Source organism: Lepidochelys olivacea, assembly GCF_965140295.1.
Source record: "Lepidochelys olivacea isolate rLepOli2 genome assembly, chromosome: 5".
NCBI lineage: Eukaryota > Metazoa > Chordata > Testudines > Cheloniidae > Lepidochelys > Lepidochelys olivacea.
In genome coordinates this window covers 95,431,448-95,453,645 of record NC_140415.1, presented here as the reverse complement: position 1 = coordinate 95,453,645, position 22,198 = coordinate 95,431,448, and positions in this window count along the sequence as shown.

The following is a 22,198-nucleotide window of genomic DNA, read 5'->3' as shown; positions in this document are numbered from 1 at the left end:
GGTTCTATCAAAATATGTATGTCGTTAGTGTGTATGAAATTATGAGATTTTGCAGTATGGTTGTTATTGAAATATGTTGTAAGTCTGGGAGTTGTTCACTGCTTGTTCTCCAGTGACAACAAACGAGGTGATCCACACCCTGGATCATTAAACGACCATTAAGCAGCAGGGGAGTTGTAAACCAGGGATTTACAATTATTGCTCAAACCTGTGACTCAGCAAGGCCCACCAGGCATGCCTTGGGTAGTTTCTTTCCAGTGACATGGACAACAGTATAAAATAAGGGACAGTGGCATCAAGAGGCCACCTTTCTTCTCCCCCACCTATATTGAAAGCAGCAAGATGCTGGGAAGCCAAAGACCTGAACTGAGGAGACTGGTCCCAGGCTTAAAGGGAAAGTCCATGTATTAAGGACTGTAATTTAACTGCAACAACCAGTGAGGTAATAAAAACTGCTTGATCCAAATACTGCATAGTCTAATAAGGTTTAAGATTTAGACTGCATGCCTACCTTTTATTTCTGAGGGGTGTTTGTGGACTGGGTAATGAACTTATACTTATGGGTGGCATGTCGCACAGGCTGGGGGAGGCTGTGCCTACCCAAACAGCCTGGTGTGGCCCCGCCCTTGCTCATCCCTGAAGCTCTGCGTGCCCTTCCCTGCTTGGTCCCAGCCCAGTCAGGCTGCTGCCTGCTCCTCTTCAGGGAAGCAGCATGTTGGCGCTGGGGCTAGAACTGCTGGGACTTGGGGTGGTTGAGGCTACCCAGTAGTGGGAGGCTCCGGACGCTAGGGTTGCGCCGCCCGGCACTGGGGGTGGGAGCTGGAGGCACTGGAGCTACCCATCCTATATTGTGGGCTGCAGGGGGGCATACACTGCCTGCCCGCCCTGTGCTCGGGGCTGGGGAGAGGGGCTGAGCACTGTCCACCTGACACTCTGGAGCTGGATGTGTGGGGGCTGGCAGCCGCGGGGAGAGGGGGCAATGGTGGGGGAATGGGAGCGGGTCCTTGGGTGTGGGGGGCGGGGCAGAGCTGACCAGTGGCTAGCTTCCCCCAGCCAGTGGTTCACCCGTCGCCCATGCTTACACTGATTAGGCTTCTGACCAGGGCAAGATGGTACAGTTCTGGGATGCAAGGCTGGGGGCTTGGGAGATATGCTGGTGCCTTTCTCTGTGTGATTTGTGAGTGGCTCAGAGCATTCATGCAATTTAGCTGGGTGTAGGACTCCATATGCTGTTGTACTAACAGGGCCTGGAGAGGTTTGCTGCTTGTCAGTAGCAAAGCATTGTGTGAGAGAGCCCAGTCTGGAGTGTTAAGGTGGCACAGTGGTACCCCAGTGCCAGGTTGTACCTCAGGGATCCTATCACAGCTCTCAGTTTAGTGTTCCTGAAAGCTTGTTGGGTAAACTGTAGGAGTTAACTGGAAGATAATAAACCTTCATGTGGACAAAGATTTAACAAGATATATTCCATTTTATTCAAGAAAGCACAAGGTTACACAGTTGTGGACCTGTCACAGGCTTTCTGCGTGGCCTCGGACAAGCCACTCAACCTCTGTACCTCAGTTTCCCCAGTTATAAAGAAGGACTAATAATAGCTACCTCACACATTAAATTAATCAAAGTTAGCAGAGTGTTTTGGAGTGCTTGGTTGGAAAGTACTACAGAAGAAGGAAGTATTATTATCAGCTTCCAAACATGAGGTTAGATTCTGGCCATGTACATACAGAGTTCAAAATTAAAAACAAAACAAAAAAACTCCACAGCAAATAAATGATCTTAGGGCACTGGAATGAGCATGACCCTGAGATGAACATATGAATCTGTGAAAATTGTGTTGAAAAGAGCAATGATAGACCTCTCAGTTTACTGTAAGGCAATAAGTGGAAATAGACACCAGAAGGGCAATAAAGGAATTCGTAATGCATTCCTGATGAGACTTGTCTCTTATAAAAGATGCAAGTTTGTAGTAAGTAAATTAAAGAAGATTTCCAATATTGAACAAATACGTCAAGTGCCCTTTTTCTCATAAAAGTTTTGCTGATGAACCAGTTTTATGCTGATGTTTTTTTTTTTCCTTCGACACCTACTGGTCTTGTTTCCTGTCCATGTAACCTTCCTTTTTGTCTCAATTTTTCATGAATTAAAAAACAGATATTGCTTTGACAGTTGCCAGGAAAAGTAAAATGGAACTAATGATCTTTTCAGTGTTTTTTCATATTTGCTATATGACTTTTTTTAAAAAAAGGCAGAGAGGGAGGGAGAGAGAGAAAACATTTTCTACAAAATTTCTCAGCGACCTTGATTGTCTTGGGTTCTCCAGGCTAGGTCCTCCAGTTCACGCAAGATACATTCAGTGCAGGACTGGAGAAGGAGGGAGGGTAAAGTAGCTCTTTGGGGCTGGCTGGGTATCCGATGAAACTTACAGTAGTGTGAGAACTGCTTTAAATTGTGTGTGGCTGCTTGTAGCTCCACAGGGCTGTTCAAAGATCATTAGAACACAGAGATCTGGCTGTGGTCCTTCTTCCCTTGGCCATGAATCCCACTATAGATGGTGAAATGTGGAGTGGCAAAGTGCCACTACTCCAGCTTTATGCTAATAGAGGATTGCTTCCATGCTGACAGAATCCCCAGATAACCTTTAAAGGCAGTTTCATGGTCTCCTTACAGATCTAAAGCAGAACAAAGGGCTGTAATAGGCCTCAGGGTTGCTAAATAGCTATTAATGATATGATGTAAGTCCAGGTCCTGAGACATTCTGAGCAACTGCAATTCCCATTAGGTAAATATTAAAGTTACTGATGGTATTTCCCTTTTTAACTATAGATTACCTCCAGATTCTGGGAGCAATATACAAATGCACAAAGGACACTTTGGTATCAACATTGCATTGTAAGTCTATAAAAGTTGGGGTCTAACGTCAATTTGCATCTTTGAAAATCTCCCCCTCTGCTATTACCTCACCTGGTATTAGAAAGGTAAATACATATTTTTAAAGGTGCTTATTGACTGGAGGCAGGAAGTTCCAGAAATCTCATAAGAATGCAAGAATTCTAGCCCAATTTAGGTAATTTTAGTTGCTTATCTTTGAATATCTTTTGTCCAGTCACTGATTTAAAGAACTGAGTGAAAGGGGAAAGAGATGTGCTATTTCCACAGAAAAAGGGTGTATTTATTAGACTACCTAAGAAGCAGAAAAAATGGTTTTGGAAGGTATCATACAACATAAAATTGTTCTCGGTGATTTTCTGCTACCGTTACCCATAGGAGCAAGTTATTGAAAAAAAGAACAGATCTGGTTCTGTATATTTGTCAGTCCTTTCTCTTATAGATGTTTGCTTCATGACATTTCATTATATATTCTTTACCAGTTTTGTAGAATTAGCAGGCATTTGAGACATCATATGTGCAGACTATAAAACAAACTAAACTGTAATTTTTTTAATGGTTAAAAAATTAGTACTGGTAGAAACTGCCAGACTGATAACACTACAAACTAAAGTTTCTTTTCAGCCACACCAGAGTTAGTGGCAGAATTCCACATTCTACCTCATCAATGTGTCTCAGCATTTTAATAGTTTTAAGATATAAGAGGACAGTTCAGTTTATATTCCCATGCAGTTTACAGCTTCTCTGCTGAGATTGCTGACAAAGGGCCCACATGTAATAGTAGGTTTATTTACTTGCTTTATTTTGTTTTGTGGATACCTGCTCTCTAGGAACTGGACTAAGATCGTCAACTTAATATAGGATATAATATATCCAGCACATAATAATGATCTCTTCAGTGACTAAGAAGAAAAAAAGCCTTGGAGCTGATTCTTCTTTCAACTTTGTCCCTTTTATGCTGCTCCAGTAGTATAAAAGAGCTTATTAGGCTAGTGTAACTGGGCCATATGGAACTCTCCTAGTGTAAGAGGGTTTCCTGGGTGTTACAGAGCAGCCCATTGCATATTTGGTGTGGTCTGGAGGATAGGGAATGGCTGGGGTGCTGCTCTGTTCCATCATTCTCAGCTCCCACAGCGACCCCTTGGCCACCCTAAATCTGCTCTAATTTCTGTGGGAAAGTCAGGCAACTCATGGGCAAGCTCAAAGGTGGCTAAAAGCTACTTTTGCCATGCTTTTTGGTCTTGCACCACAGAAAACTGGATAGAATGGAGAACGTCTTTTAAACAATTATATATTTTGTCAGGTGCATTAAGTTCAAAAGCTGTATTAATAGCTTGGACACAGATCCTGGAGAACTAAAATACATAGATGAAATGGAGGTGAAGCAAGAGCATTTTACTCACTATAGTTCATTGTTTGAAATATGTTTCTGGTTGAAAACAATAACATCATAAAAAACTTACTAAGAATAGGAAGTTGCTACAGGAATGAAAATCCCTTTCTGGCTAACAGGGCTATGTTTTCCTATGCAAATGTAGCAAAGCCCAGAAATTAGCAATGACTGCTAAATTAACACACTTGAAGAGCTTGGCTGGTTCTAATAGGCAGTCAAATGGTCTTGTTACATTGTAATGGTGCCAAGCTAATTGAAGTGATTACTGTTGCTCATGAGCAGCCCTTTTGAAGTAGAAGTCTTTTAAATTATCTATAGACATTAAATGTCAGACACTATTGTGTAATTATACTTTGTAAACGCTGAATGTCATAAGGCATCACAGGTAATTGAGGTTTACAGAGAAGAGCTTTATCTAAACCTAATTGGGCATCAACTCTTTGTCACTTTTTCTAAACCTAATTGGGCATCAACTTTTTGTGCCAAGGGACACTTTAATGCCTCACAGCAGCTCTCCCCCTACCCCATTACCCTCAGCTGGGAGCCATACATTACAGAGATTCTGACCCATCAAGCCCAAAATGCCTCACAGTCCAATACAGAGTCTATTACAAGGAGAAGCAGGAGACTTGATGGATAAGAGCCCTCTTTGATGAGTGGCAGAGAGATCACATATTTTAATAGAGACCACAAAGGGTCTGATTCTACATTCCCTACACATGCAAAGCTCCCACTGTAGTCATTGGTAGCATGGGGTGCGAAAGGAAGGCAGTGTTGTATTTAGAATGTCTTGTGTGATTTTCTGCATGCCACACGTGAACACCTGGAAGTATTTCAGTTATAATGCCATGCTTTCTTTTATTTGTGACACAGTGCCAGTTTTAATTTTCAGCACAGAAAAAAAATTCCAGCAGAACCGTATCTTTGTTTCTGTTTTCCTAATGGCAGATAATTTTGTTAAATGACCCCAGCTACCAAGTACTGAGCTGTGCATACACTACATTCCTAGCAGGAAAAACACAGAAGGGTTAGATATGGGACTCTGATGTACATTGGCCTATCCTGCGGATGTCTGTGACTCTTCAGTCTGCCTCTCTGAGTGTGTGTTATTTCTGGATTTTTCTTAAAACAAAATATGGCAGATATGTAGGCATTTTCTGTTCTGCTTGGTGCTGGTATTTAGAAGCTTTAGCGCTATATGAGAGCTAGGTATTATTATTATTTATTATTATTATTCTGCTTCCTAGCTGTGTGCTTGATCCCACAACCTTTATTCGGTCTGATCCAAAGCCTAGTGAAGTCATTGGGAGATTTTCCATTGACTTCAGTGGGACTTTTCATGTAAAGGGTAAAGGTCCACAGATTGTTTAGCAGTCATTTCTTTCCATGTACTCTAACTTAGAAGCAGTTTTCCTGTTGTATGAGTTCATCAGATGACAATGATTATTTAAAATGCTGGCTTTTTGTTATTTTTATTTCTGATTTTTATTAATACTTTTATTAATTCTAATGTTACATTATGCTTGGGGAAGAAAAGTTCTGCAGATCCACATGGAGTAACTGTGCAGGGAAAAGGGCACATAGATTTTCTGAGCCAGATCAAATCCAAGAGTGTTTGAACTGAGAATTATCTTCAGAATCTCAACACTTGGATAGCTCTAACTAGTCAATCTAAATGATTGCACTGCAGTTTGATTTTAGTAGAAAAGCTTGCATTCTGATAAAAAAAACCCCAAATGTTTACATATTTGGAAAAAAAATATTGTAATGTAACTTTCTTGTTTGGTCAACTCACACCCCTTTTAAAATCGTCTCACTGTTTTAGTAGGATGTGTATTTCTCTCCAGCCTGCACAAAGCACAAAATGCAATTAGTTTCTCAGATGGAAGGAGAAAAGGGAAGAATATAATTTTCTCACACTGTTGGAATGAGACTTAGGCAGTTCTTTCATTTACACTGCACTAGAGGCTCAGATGTGTAGGTGGACTTGTAAGACACTTAACTGACATGGGAATGTGGTCCTTAAGATGCAAAAGATTCTTTTTCACCTGAGGTGATAGAATTCCCTTTAGCTTCATTATACATTTGCATTTTAGAAAGATAAAGAAATATTGACTTCACTTCTAGAGACACATATTGAATTAAATTGTGCCACAGAATTTAGTCAAAATGGAAAATAACCAAGGGAAACACTATGAAGTGTAGCAGTTGCATATCCAGTTACATTTGAGATTCATCACTTTGATGTCTGATTTAGTCACATCATCCAGATGTACAATAGGCTTGGACACTCTCTCATAAAACTGTATGTGTCCTTGCCTGGGACACGCTGAGACTTGTCAAAAAGGCATTTCATTCTCACTTGTCTAAAGAAGTCTATGCATGATTGCAAAAATATCAGGATATGAAATTAAATCTGGCTGTGCTATCCCCATAGGGCAGAAAATCTGATTTCACCAGAGACAGAATGCACTATTCCACTGCATTCAATTTACCAAAGAAAGAAGAAGATGAGATGCACATTTGTGTGGTGGGAAGGACAGACTTCAGCATAAAAAAATTAGTGCTAAATTGAAGTTGCTAACAATAGTCCACATATTGTAAGAGCTGAAAACAATTGGAAGAAATAAAGCAACGGGAAAATGTTATTTGTTAAATTGATTGTTGGGATTTGACTTTCTTTTGAGATTTCCATTTAATATGAAACTAAACGTTATCTGATGGGTGAATACTGAAAAAATGCCAGTGAATTTTTTTTGACTTTTTAAATAAATTCAGTTAGACTGTGATCACTACCTTTATTTGTATTCCCTTTTCACAAATATTCTAGTGAACACGTTTGCTGGGAGGAATGTTCACAGAAAATGTATTTTATACAAATATGATAGGATAGCCTCAAAATTAATTTTGAATTTATAATCCCAAGTATTCACACAGGAAACCTGATTCTACATTATGAGAATAAGGTACTATTTATTCTACATTTTGTCAAAATGTCCAAAAATTGCATTTTTTGGCCTATAAATGGCTGCATCTGCAAAGCCTTTCTCATGGGACTAATCCATATTTACCCATGTAGATACTGATATGAGTTCAAGATATCTGAAAGTATCAGGGATCTATTCTCAAGATCACTGATTCATTTTTTGCTATTCATTTTTGGTAATATTAATTTAATTAGTATAAATTCTAAGGGTGGGTGGATGGTTGGGGAGTTGAAATCCACCCCAATCCAGCTGTGGGTGCTTAACATGCTGAAGGAAGTGCTCTGGCTGATGTAGATGAGACAATGGTAGAGATAATTTTTCACCTGTAATGTCATGAATTCATATTATAGCAAATGGAATCTACCCAACCAATCAGATTATTATTCTCTTATAAAAAATCATCTATAAAATGAATACACCCCCCCATAATGAATTCATAGAAGTAAATAAGTTTTTCTTCCAAAAACTATCAGTAAACCAATAGAAGCACAGAAAATTTTGCACTTGTATGAATATGCCTATCTCTGATTGTCTGAGGTAGTGAAAAGAATCTTGATGATCCAGTCAGTGATCAGCTGCCACTGTACTGCAAACTACATTAATGTCTGTTACACATTAATGTCCACATCTCAACAGAAATTACTCTTATTTACTTTAGCTATTTCTTCTGTTTCATATTGACCAATGTAATAAATGTAAGCTTTCCCTCCATTTCTCATCAGAAGCCAAAGTTCTGAAGGTGCACTGTAGCTGATTGGAGGCTCTGGTGGAGCTTGTCGACTTTTGGGGCATCTCCATGACTGTAAAATATTTAGACAGAGAATTTCACATTTTAGAAAAGTTATTTCTCTTTCTCACACGTTCATGAAAAATATTTATTTTGAATGATTTGCCCAGCTTTACTAATTATAAAACAACATTGGTCCAAAAAAAAAATGCAGGTCTAACAGATGCTTGTAGTGACATTTGTCAGAATTGGTACTGAAGTACCAGCTTTGTTCACTGTTCCACTTATTAGCTGAATTTAAGTAGGTGTACACTTGACTTCGGGATTTTAACAGTTCAATTGCTAGGTCACGCATATGGCTCATAGTGAATGAGGTGAGTTATACACTGTATAATTATTCTGGCATGGCTTGTTCTTGCTTCTGAACCAGAAGGCCATGAGTTCAAATCATACACAAGGTTTTAAAGTCATCCATGTTCTTTAGTAACACTTCAGATTCACACAGAAACTTAAATAGAAATGTTATTTTAGACATTTACAAGAGCATCCTGACTTGTCTGGTGTTGGCTTTGCTGTGAGTAACAGAGCAACTTTTCACTCTCACAATTCCATTTTCTTTTTTCAAAGTGCACACTACATCATAAAACATGCAGGAGCCAAATACCTGTACCAAACAGCATTTTAAAATAGGCTAGATAAAACCTGAACCCTGATTGGCTTAAGAAGCTTTCCACTAAGTTTGGATGAAACTCATGGAACTAATAGTTTTGGGAATCTTTCCCACCATTCACAGGGTATACAAGATTTGCAACATTAGAGCCTGACTATGCAAGTATTTACTACCAGCCATCCTGTGTATTATCCTGAGTATTGTCCACTGACTTGAACATGACTCCTCATGCTGTAATAATTACACCTGCTTGTATCGAAGCATCAGGATCGTTGTTCATCATCGTTCTCCAGTAATTAAACCCATTTAATTGAAAATATCTTTCTAGCTAAAGAGAACCCAGTGCTACAGTGTGTATTAAGTATAGGAGAATCTCCCCCAAAAGCTAGGTTGCCACAAGCTGAGAGTCTGTATATATTATATAGCCTTACTTGTTTATTTTCATTAGAATTTCTCTCTCCTGATCTCTGTCCCATTTTTCTCCATCTCTCTGCATGTGTTTTTCTCACTGATTCCTGCTCCAGTTTCCATCCAACTTTTCCATAGGATTTGTTCAGTCTCTTTTTCTCTGATCATTTATTCACAGCTGGAATGTGAACCCAGTAATGTACAAACATAATTCTAAATATCAAACATTTGGTATTTGAGTGGGTTTGAAATTAGACAGAATGAGTTCACCCATCCTTTACTTTCAGACCTTGTAATTGTCTTCCAATGCATATGCAAGACTATACAGCTTTTACAACAGTCAGATTCCTCCTCTCTCTTTTCTTTTGCACTCTGTCTTCTTCCTCGTTTCTCAGAAGCAATGGCGTAAATGGGCTTCACCAGGTCTTATTCCCCTTGGTTAAGCTTCAAGAGGAACTTCAAAGAAGTAACTCCCATTAATGAGCTGAGGGAAGTGGGACCAGAAAGAGGCAGAGAGGAAAGGAGAGAGGGGTGTTAAAAATGGGAATTTAAACACTCTCAGGCACAAGTGTCCATGCCATCTATATTTTTCCATATATACGTACACAGGCTGTGACAATCAAAGCAATTGCTGTAGTGGGGTTAGGTTCAGAGGTGCACACTCCAGTCACAACGACTGGAAGCATTCTTCCTGCACAATGCTGAGGCACACGGAGGGCCTCCAGGGTAGTGCTAAAAGAAGTATGTCTAGGAGTGGCTCCCACGCCTCCTTTTTCAAAATGCTCCCTACCCAGTGCTGGGCTGAGACTGCACAAGAGTAGAGTAATGGCTACAAATACCGTGTCCTACCGAGCAACAGTCTCTTGTGAGTATCAAGCATTGTGATGCTCAAGAAGCACAATCACTTGGATTATGGTTTACTCTTTGTGCAGTTGTGTGTCAAGACACAAGTGTGGTAGGGAAGAACCCCATGTGCTCTTCTTTCTCCCTCCCTCACACAGTTATGTAGAGACAACCAGAACTTGTCCTGTGTATGCATCCTTTTTCTCTTTATCATTTGCTACTTTATTTGAATTTAATAATTTGTTTTTATTTTATTTACTATTTTATAATGGAATTTTTTAGACACATGAATATTTCATAAATGAATTACATTTAAATATTTGGTTTGCTGTTTCAGTAAACAACTTAATCAGCACAATAACATAGTCCAGAGCATGTGTTTGTGAACCAGAACACCCCCCCCGCCCAGGGTATATTAATATAGGGATTCTCAGACATTTCAGACAGTGGACCACACTTTAACAGAAAGTGTGTCTTGTGGATCATTTCCTGTCTCTCTCACAATTCTGTGGGCCACCTGTGGTAATATCCAACATCCTCATTGTGCCATCCCATTGGCAACCACAGCAGTTGCTTGTATAGAAAAAAATACTGGTCTCTGGTTCCTGAGGGCAGCTTATGTTTCCTTTCCTCCTCTTGTTAAGTACCATTGGACACTGGAAGTTGCAACTAGGCTAGCTTCTCCTCCTTATTTCCAGCTGCTTCTACAGATGTCCAGGTTTCGGCACCTGGATGCTTTTTGAAGCCGCTGAAAACATGGGATGGAGCCAGTTTCATGTGAACTGCTAGCTATCTTACACATCACCAGCAAGTGTTCCACAGACCAGCAATGACCCATGCACCATCATTTTATACCTATGGCAATGCTGTAGTTCCCCCAGGTAGCCTGATTCTCCATGCACACAAAACAAATAACTTGTATTGACATCAACTCTTCTTCTGCGGAGGAAGAGTAGGGCTCAAAGAGTACATACATTTACTGATGGATGCCCACCCTGTCAGGTATCATTTCTTATATAACATTAAAACTAGTGGACGGACCCAGACGATTCTAGTCCAGTAATAAGGTGTGGTATATTGTTAGAGTTGCTGTCACTTGGGTCAGATGTTAAACTGAAATCTTGGGGAATGTCCAGGTGGAAGTTATAGAACTTGTGACATTTTTCAAAGAAGGGCAGAGTCCTCTTGAGTCCTGAAGATGACCAATCACACTAACAGCTGCTGTGGTTTCTAACATAGCTAATTGCTTTGTGAAGTGCTGTGACAGATACGGAGTATGAAAGGTGCTATATTAAACCAAACTCTTTTCTTTTCTGTTAGAATGGGTGGGCTGGATTTCGCTGGTACACATTAAAACTTCACTTCATGAAGACTGAGTGTTATAATAAAATCAGCAACTGCTTGTCCTGAACTTGGGTAAAATTATAGTACATTCCAGTATTATTAATTAGCAAATATTATTTTAAATTATTAATTGGTCTCCAGTTATCATTTGGTTGCTAATTTAGAAAGCTCACGGGAACTAGTAGGATTTGATAGGACTTGGGGTTTTAAACTTGACTTAATACCATAAACAAAGAGGGAGAGAACAGATGGTTTATATCTGACCCGACTGAAATCAGTTTCCTGTTAAAATGAAAAAAAAATAAGTTGAGGTATTAGCCGGGTAAACCGTAGCCATCTGGGTTAATTCTTGTGGCAGCTATAAAGCAGCCACACTATACATCCTTGGTTTATCCTTCCTGTTGCCTCACTTATCAAATATTTATTGTCAACAATGGGCAGTTCTGTTTGCACACAATGAAATTGGTTAATGAGATAGTTAGGTTTACTTCTGTTATTGAGGTTGAGTGCTGATGGCATGAATAATTTCCTGTTTTTATAAGTGGGAATTTAATTATTGATACTTCATTTAGGTAGTGATAAAAGTGTTAGCAATGTAGTGCTGAGGCTGTAGGGCTGTAGTGGCAGCCAGGCAGAGAGTTGTAGTTGATGGGCCAATTCTACTGTCTCCTACGGAGGTGTATATCGGAAATAACTCCACCGGCTTCATTGAGTTATGCTTTGTCTACACTAGAGACTTACGTCAGTATAACTACGTCGTCCAGGAGTGTGGAAAATCCACACCGCTGGGCGATGCAGTAATACCTACCAAAAGCCTGGTGTAGACAGATCATATTTTGCACATCCAAGGGAAAAAAAATTGCAAAAAAGGAGAGAGAGAGAAAATCACTGTGAATAGATGGAAGCCTCACTTTACCCCCACTTTCCAGCCTCTGAATACTTAATACCACTTTTGACATAAATCTTTTCTATTATTGTTTCAGGATATGCTGTAGATAGAACATAGGCTGATCTACCTAATAAAATTAACCCCTTGGAGAAATAAAAGTCCCTTCAGATGGGTATTTTTTTTGCCTATCTACAAAAGATTCTAAGTAGATGTTTCAAACTTTCTGAGTTACTAAAATGAAGAATGATGAATGGAGTAATCTGAAAATTATGGACAGTTAGTGAAATTGGTGCTGAAACTGTGGGTGCTGTCACACCCCCGGCTTGAAGTGCTTTCCATTATATACAGGGTTTATAGTTTGGGTCAATGGCTCTCAGCAGCCCCACTATGCAAATTGTTCCAGCCCCCTGGTTAGGCAGCTGCAATTATTTCTAGAGGGACAGTTTTCATAGCACACCTGTCCCCTGGCTTCAGCTCAGCGGCACCATTTTAAGTCTACCCTTTCCCATATGAGAGCCTTCCATATGTAGTGCTTCCCTTGGAGTGCTGAGACAGCAGAGATAGAATTTCAACCTGCTTCTGTTCAGGCCAGGGAGATCCATGCATGGAGGCTTCCCTCTTTGTGCAGGTCTGATAATCCAACTCAAAGTATCCAAGTTACACCCAATCAGATAGCAAAGAGAGCAAGACACACCTCAAATTTTGAGAGTCATTCTGTCATGAGCCTGAAGTGTGTATCCTGCTCTTCCTGTTATGAAAGTAAGCCTTTTGGGAGAGGGATTTCCCATTTATATGTCTGTGCAGCACCTAGCACAATGGGGCCTTGACCAATAATTACTTCTAAAAATGAGTTGTCATCAAGGCTGAATCCTTTCTCCCTTAGGAAGCAGCATTTAAAAAGTGAGTTATGCCCATGGCAGCAGTAAAGTACTGGTCTTGCCCCTCATATATGAGACGCATTCAATAGAGGTGGCACTGTGGCATCCATATTTCCTGGGGGAACACTTAGTACTTGCAGGGTGTACCAGTTTTGTATTGACAACACAGAATCTAATAACAGCCTTTATGGTTTTACATTTCAACTGTTTGAAGTTCCATTTTGAGTTAGCAACTGTTGGGAACTGTGTCTGTGGTGGATTGTTCTCAAAACTGGCAATATGTTTCTTATGGTTATTGCATATAAAACAAGGAATATTAATAAATACACTTATAAAGACAAACTTCAACAACTGACAGAAATGGGTCAGATCTGCTGCAGCTGGTATAAAAGAGCACAACACCATGCCACTATATAAACCACGGTTAGAAATATTAATGCAATTACTTTATATATTTAAGTCCACATAAAATAACTATATCAGCTGGAAAATTTTAAGAAGCCATACATTAATCTTTGTAACTGAATGCAAAACTTTGGTCCCAATATCCCATATTATTCTATATTTGTATGGGCCCTACCAAATTCATGGCTATGAAAAATGCATCATGGACCATGAAATCTGGTCTCCCCCTGTGAAATCTGTATAAAATAGGGTAAAAGTACAAAAAAGACCAGATTTCACAGGGGGAGACCAGTGTTTATCAAATTGGTTTATCACTCTGTTTATCACTCTGAAAAGAGAGTTGCGGTGGGGGGGGGACGGTGAGGTTGCAAGTTTATTTTAGGGGAGTTGCGGTATTGCCACTCTTACTTCTGTGCTGCCTTCAGAGCTGAGTGGCCGGAGAGCCGGCAGCTGTAGGCTGGACCTCCAGCTTTGAAAGCAGCGTTCTACCGGCAGCAGCGCAGAAGTAAGGGTGGCAATACCATATCATGCCATCCTTACTTCTGCGCTGCTGCCTTCACAGCTGGGTGGCCAGACAGTGGTGGCTGCTGCCTGAGGGCCCAGTTCTGCAGGCAGCAGTGCAGAAGTGAGGGTGGTAACACCATACCATGCCATCCTTACTTCTGCGCTGCTGCTGGCTGGGGCTCTGCCTTCAGAGCTGGCTCCCAGCCAGCAGCCTCTGCTCTGCAGCTGCCCAGCTCTGAAGGCAGTACTGCTGCCAGCAGCAGCACAGAAGTAAGGGTAGCAGTACAGCAACCCCCCTACAATAACCTTGAAACCTGCCCCGTCTCTCCTCCATGACTCCTTTTTGGGTCAGGACCCCTACAATTACAACAGCGTGAAATTTCAGATTTAAATAGCTGAAATAATGGAAGTTACGATTTAAAAAATCCTATGACTGTGAAATTGACCAAAATGGACTGTAACTTTGGTAGGATTCTATGGATGCATACTGAGCTGATATTTGCTGCACTTTGTTCCCACTTTCTTTAGTGTAACACTGACCTCTCATATTAGAGCTGATTTCTGTGGGTTAAATGTGGTATGCTGCATTTTGGACTCCTGGGGGGCGGGGGGAAAGCATCTGCTCTTACTATAAGTAAATAAACACTGCTTTTCCCATACCACTGAAACCACACACTCTGCTACAAACTCACCTAGATAGCATGGGATGGTAGTGTGCATTTTATGTAGCATGTGTAGCTTAAAACATAGACATTGGGATCTACATTCTCAAAATAGATTACCTACATTTTCAAAACTGACTCTCGATTTCAGGTGCCTCACAGTTTAGGGTGCAAATCTTGTGGCACCCTAAAGGTGCTCAGCACTTCTGCAAATCAGGCCCCTTCTAGATGTCTCAAGTTGGGCACCCAAAAACTTGAGGCATGATCAGTCATTTCTAAAAATATACAAGCTATATTCTAAACACAGAAAAAAATTACTGTCATTTTTCATGTTTCAGTAGAAGACAGTCTACATGACAAGAAGTTAGAATCCAGTTCTAGAATTCAAACACTTGATAGAAAGTCTCTTCCACCAAATTTAAGAAGTCAAGTGGGAACCTATTCCACCAACCAACACTTTCTTTATAATCTGCTTGCTTCATGCTCTCTCACAAAGTGAAGCTAGTCTATCAAATCATCAGTAGGCTAAAGAGTCCCTCTTACTTTCCTTCCTCCAAGTCATTCCTCCACTGGAGGAGACAGAATGCCTCCTCCGTTGTCTGCTAGTCTCCACATGCAGTGAGCCACTTTCCTTAGGGAGAAGGCAGGAGAGTGTGTTCAGTAAAGGACACAATGAACATTTCCCTCCCCAAACCACAGTTAATAAATCCCACGCACATCACGCAAATTTAAAATCCCCTTAGCTGTTCTCTGCACATGGAATTGTGGGGTGGTGAGGAGGGGCTGTAACTAACTGGTATGCACTGTATTCTGGATCATCAAGTACAGAAAAGATCAATAATGTAAAAATGAAAAAAAGGGAAAAGACCTCAGACCAATTATTTTTCTACAAAATACTTTATGTGACAACAGAAGCAGCCCCCAAAGGGCAGCATGTAACAACAGAACCTAATTAGAATGATTTCAGTGTAATCATTAACTAGCATCTAACACCTACGAGAATATTTCTGTTTAAACTAAAACATGACCTGCATGGTGGAGAGGCCTTGTAAACTGTCTATGAAATAAAAAATGTGACAGTAAAGGTCAGAGCAGTGCTCATTTGAATTTCAAGCAGGAAGCAGACTCCACAGTCGGCATGTATAGCAAGAGTGGTGGCTTTTTTCCTGAGCTTTGCTTGCCAACAGTAGCAGTTGGAGAAATCCTCCAGGACTAATTACTGGGGCTGCAAAACAAGTATTATTCTTTTGTCTCTCTCCCCGACCTGGTGAAATGCTAGGGTCCTAATTATATTGTGTCAAAGACCTGGTTTTGTTTTTTGTTGTCATGTGAGTGAAGGTCATGATTGAAGAAGGCAAAGTGGCACCTTACATCTTCCTCCAGCCACCTACAGACAGCTTCCTCGGCATTCCTTCTGATCACGTCTCCTTGCCAATAAAGCAGGGGAGGGTTTGCTAATAAACTCTCCTCCCAGCAAGACTGATACTAACACATTGCCTTCTGCTGGGCCATGTAAAAGCAGCTATCAAATCAGCAAGATTCAACTTGATTTGCTGGTCTCCAGTGAAATTTAAGAAGGCAAAACTGTAAAATGTTCAGGGAAAAAGAAGCGTGAAAACATTTTTAAGGAAAGCATTTAAAAAGTCAGAGACAGACATCATAATAAAAAAGTTGGGAGGTATGGTTTTATTTATTCATTTTGAAACACTGCAAAGAGCTCTGTTAGCGGCATTTATCTGCTCTTAAAAAAGTGCAACACAGAAAGCAAGTGCATTGAATTCATTTCCTATTTCCTTTTGTGACTTTTAAAGTGCTATATACACATAAACAGCTTTTTGCACTTTTGGGAATTTATCAAGCTATAACATTTAATAGCTAAGCCTTGCTACACTAAATCCATCTATTTTTCTTCTTTCCATCCTCTCCAATTCTTCATTTTTCTTCCACATGTGCTCAGATCTGTATTCCTCCTTTCCCCCCCCTCACACTTACTTTCCCATCCCCTTCATCTCTTTTAAGCTTTCCTTTTCCTTTCTTTTGTCTAACCTCCAGCTCTTTTCTATCCTTTCTTTTTGGAATTTTTGAAGTGGATTTAGTGTTCATGGGGCTGATTTGACAGTCCTGGAGTCCTTGGTTTATCTCCAGAAAGAGAATTAGCACAGCAGAAGCAAAGTCCGTGCATGTTTCTTCCACCTCCTTCACCCACCGAGACACAGTGACATCAATGCACCTCAGGCCTGACTTCAAGGAAGTATTTATATGTTGTGTATATGTTAAATGACAGTTTATTTGTCTTTCAAAGAACCAGTCACAGGAAGACACAGAATGTAAACAGGTACACAGAATATACAGGGAAATTATTATTATATATTTTGATTATGGAAGCACCTAGGGACCCCAATCGTAGATCCAGACCCTTTTGTTCAAAGCACTGTACATACAGAGAATAAACAGACTGTCTCTGCCCTGAGGAATTTACAATCTATTTAAATAGGAAATAACAGCAGGGTATTAACAGGCCATTTTTATACGAGTAGTTGGAAATTACGCTGACTTTTGTGCATATGTGACCATACATTTTGGATCTGAGGAAATCTACACATGGAAATTAATCTGGAATAATACAGGGGTGTGATTTTAAATTGGAATAGCTATTCTGGAAAAGTGGATACTCTTATTCTGGAATAAAAGTGCCCTTTTCTGGTTTAGCTTAATCCACTTCCAAAGTGTAGACAAGCCCAAAGAAAATGTGTGTGGTGACTGTCTGTCTGCAGCCCCTCCTGCAGATTGGGGAGGTTTGGTTTATTTTGTTGTTTATAAATGGCAAATAAAAGAAACTGGTGATTAGTTTCCACTGGAATTCTCAACAAGATGGTAAGGAGGTAGCATATGAGCCATGTGAAAATTCTAAATTTTAGGGGAGATTTTTCTTTTAAAATTGGCCTTGTGTGAATGTGACTTTAAGTGCCTGGATTTATATATGTGTGTATGAATCAATAACTATTATAGTACATATAACACCCATACTGCTCAAGAATCACTGTTCTTGATGTTTAGGAAGGAGTTCCTCCACAGCTTTGGAGAATTTTCTAAGGTGAAACCAGTGTGGTTCTGTTGCTCAAAGGAAAGTCAGGGTTTATGAAACCCTTTTGATACAGAGGCCTGCTCCTTGGTGGCTCCTTGTCTGGTAGTGTGCAAGGTGGTGTCAGGTGGGGACAGGACCAGGCAGTGATGGGTGGAGGCTTTTGAATTCACTATTATGTTTAGCCTCCTGTCCTCAATCTCTAGGGGAAGAATCCTTTCTCTTCATGCATCTGCCCACAGCCTGGCTAATTTATTCCTTAGGATGCTTCAAGCCATATCCTCAGCAGGTATAAGGTGATACAGCTCCATTGAAGTCAGTGGAGTTATGCCAATTTACAGCAATTGAAGATTGTGCCTTTCTAATTGCAACATGAACTAAGAATCCAGATCTGAGGTGCAGTCACACAGTATGTGTAATACTGTAAACATCCCCTGCTGCAGTTTCTCAATGGCTGGCTATGATATCCTTAATGATGTATTATAGTTTTGGGTTTAATATCTGCTTTTGATGGATCACAGAGGAGCATGAAAATTCATAAGGAAAAATTAAGTTGTATTTCAAAAGAATCTCTTTTGTGTGTGCCTTGTTTGTAACCCCATTACAGTGTTTCAGCCATATTATATCTTATTGCTCACAGAAAGCATTAAATTAGTGACATTTGGCAATTCATTTTACTCAATTTATTATTTGCCCAAGAATTCATTTTCTTAGCTTACGGATCATTTTTTCTTGTTCTGTTTTAACATTTTCTGTCACCACTTGTTTTACGGTACTTTGATATTATAGAGATACTACATGGGGTCAGATTCTGGTCTGGAGTAAAATTGGAGTAAATTCACATAAATCTATGGAATTACTCCAGATTTTCACCAGAGTAACTAACCCTGGTCCACTGCATGTTCTCAAATTGCAAAGTCTTGTTCAATATTTCAAAAGCAAATAGGAGAGGAGCCTGAGGAGTAAAATTCTAGAACAGGATCCAAACTTTTCTAGTATCGGGGAATGTTTGTTTCTGGGGTTTTAGTTCTGTCTATTATAGATGTGGACCCAATAGCTTAGTTCTGGATCTGAGTTCTCTGAAAGCTTTGGAGAATTTGGATCAGAGTTTTAGATCCAAATTAGTTTTACTATCAAATGGTTTTAAGATGGTTTGCAATCTTCATCTGTATTTCTCTAATATTGTTCACTTCTATTTATTAATTTGTATGCTTTAAGTGACTGTAGTGCTTCCAAAACATACAGGATTGACAGCACTGGAAACGTCTGTGTGAAAATACTGAAAAATATTTTGTGTGAAAATTCACTTACATTTGTCAACTCTGAGGATTTTTTGGAAGATTTTTGCACACTGAAATTTCATTTTGGGCTAACGGGACATTAAAAAATTGCTGGATAGGCTCTGCACTTGCAGGTTTCTGGGCTTTTTGGTGTTTGCCTGAACTTTAAAATAAATTAATAATAACAATAATAAAGAAATAAAAGCAATTGTATTTGCTGAGGCTAATTTGAATTTGTCTGAAAGGATTCATGAGGAAAATCTTCCTGTTTCATCACAATGTTTTATTTGGTTGTCAGGTGAATGCATATGATTTGCTGATACAGCAGCCATTCTAGAGTTCCTGAGCAGAGATGGACAAGCCCCGTGGAGTTTGAGATTGCAATAACCTCCCTAATTATTATCATGCACAAGTTAAACTGTTTCCACAGCTTTAGTCTGAATGAGGAGGAGCTTAAGCCACTGCTTCTGTTTTATAAACAGTGTGGGTCCAAATTCTACTCCCCATAGGCACACAGGTATCTTGTTGTTTTTATTGGAGCTACTCACACGGATATAGCAAGAAAGATCTGGCCATTGTGTCTCATATACATGTTTTCATTCAGCCCATATGAAAAAGTGCTATAAAATGTAAAGGACGAAATCAATGGGGTGTTCTAAAAATACCCTAAAAACTAGAATTTAATAAAGAATGATATTTTCTATGAGATTTTCAAAAACCATCCTATAGAATTATATAGAAAAGATTCAATGATCAGGCCCATAATTCTCTATTAAACTCTATATGATAATTACTTAAATGGGCCCACCTCTGATACAATACATACAACTCAATCAGCCTCCTGTGGATGTGCTGGGCATAGAACTCTGTAATATGGCCTTCCAGAGTCTGGATCTGATTCTTCTCTTGCAATGGTGAAAATTAATTACACAATGGACTATGTAAATCAATGTAAAACAATTACTTACAATGGAATAACTCATCTGGTGTCAATGGAAGTATACCAGTGTGTCAATGTGAAGAGAATCTGGCCTTTGCTGATTCGATAGAGAACAACATTTAGAAGGGTCATATGCTACCTTCATTGTGTGCATGGAATGCCATTGATATCAATACATATAGCCAATAATTTACAAATTTGGATACCTAAAGTTAAGCTTCTAAATCTTGACCAACTGAAATAAAAGTGGCCTGATTTTCAGAGATGTTGAGCTCCCACAAATCCTATTGAAATGAAAGGAAATGGCCAGCACTGGTGTGTGTTAAGCATGTGAGGTGAGGCTGCAGATGTCAAAGAGGTGACCCTCCTTACTGGATAGTGGGGTCCGGACTGCAGGGACAGTGAGTGAGTTGAAAGCTGCAATGAGAACATGCTCTGGTTTCTGCGTTTCTCAGTGCTTAAATAGGAACAATACAATTGTTAAATACAGCCTCTTACTGATTTAGTGTGAAAAACAACACTGCACCTCTGAAAATTGGATCACTTTTATTCCAGTACCTAAATATGGATTTAGTCACCTCAATTTAGGTGCCACATTTGAAAATATTTGCTCTTAGCCTAGATTTATGCTTGCACGATCACATGTACAAGGGCTCCCTTTCTGTATTGCAGCAGCACATCCGTATAATGGGGTGTCCTACATTTCTGCAAAAATGTACCAGCTACAGTTTATTAATAAAAATCAGTTTAAAATATAGTGATGCCACACTGCTTTTAATAGAGCTTTCTAAATTTTAGGTATTTTTGCATTTCTTTTAATCGTAGCCTCTTTTAAGCACACAGAATAGAGATAATGGCCACGGTCTTTGTCATTAGTCATATCAAAATGTAGGTATAAGAAACCACCCAACCAACTCTTTCTTTTCCTCCCTTTCTAACATTCCACGCGTCTCCTGGATTAACAGATTCTTGCTGTAAAAGAAATTGATTTTTCACTCCAAAGCAGGCCATTATAACAAAGGTTTTAAATCATTTGGTCCTCCCATTTGTGAAATATAGACTTCACTTTAATCTTCTCTGCATTACTAGCAGTAAAAAAAAAGCTCATAATCTGTGGAAAATGAATTTTTTCTTCAATGTTTCCTCTCCTTACTTATCTGCCCCCACACACCAGATAACCAGACAAGCTAGTATTCAGCTTACATGGAAGATGCTATATTTGTCTTTGTTACATTACAATGACAAGGTTAAGAAACGTAACAGAGTATGGGCTGTTGATAACCAAACTGATAACAACTTCCATCTCCAGAGTGACCAGCTACTTGTTAATTTAGTCCTTATCTTTTATCATCAATTGAAGAGAGATTGCGGGTATTAGCTTTGATGTTCATTCAGCAAAGGAAGAACTCAGCCTCACATTAGGATATCAGAGGGATCCCGAGTATTCTCAGCTAAGGCTTCTGACACATAATTCCAAGCTGGATGGATTCAGATAATCTATTTTTTCTCTTACTTACAAAAACTTACGCTTTAGCTGGTGAATGTGAGTGGACAATTAGGCCTAGAGACTCTTCCTAAAAAAGGTGAAGCATTTCATGGCTGCTCAAGGCAGTGGGACATTTTCCTCAGTAGAGGAGGCAAATTTTTCCCAGATCAGGCCCAGTGCTTTTCACAACACTGCTGCAAATTTACACTAATAGAAACATCTATTTTTTTTTAAAGTATGTTTGTCATTCTAAACAGGTTTTACAATATCATGTTTTAGAATTACATTCAGCTCCTGTAATCTTTATTTAAAGCTGTAAGGATGACTAGATTAAATTGCAAATTGGGACTGTTCTTCTATTTTTTGTTTTTATGTTTTATTTAATGCTGTAATCAGAGCTGGAAGAATAATGTAAAAGAAGTGATCAAATTTATTTGAAAAATATTGATTTACCACCTCCAATTTTGTGACTTACAGATTCATAGATACTAAGGTCAGAAGGGACCATTATGATCATCTAGTCCGACCTCCTGCACAACGCAGGCCACAGAATCTCACCCACCCACTCCTGCGAAAAACCTCTCACCTATGTCTGAGCTATTGAAGTCCTCAAATTGTGGTTTAAAGACTTCAAGGAGCAGAGAATCCTCCAGCAAGTGACCCGTGCCCCATGCTACAGAGGAAGGCGAAAAATCTCCAGGTCCTCTTCCAATCTTCCCTGGAGGAAAATTCCTTCCCGACCCCAAATATGGCGATCAGCTAAACTCTGAGCATATGGGCAAGATTCACCAGCCAGATACCTAAGAAAGAATTTTCT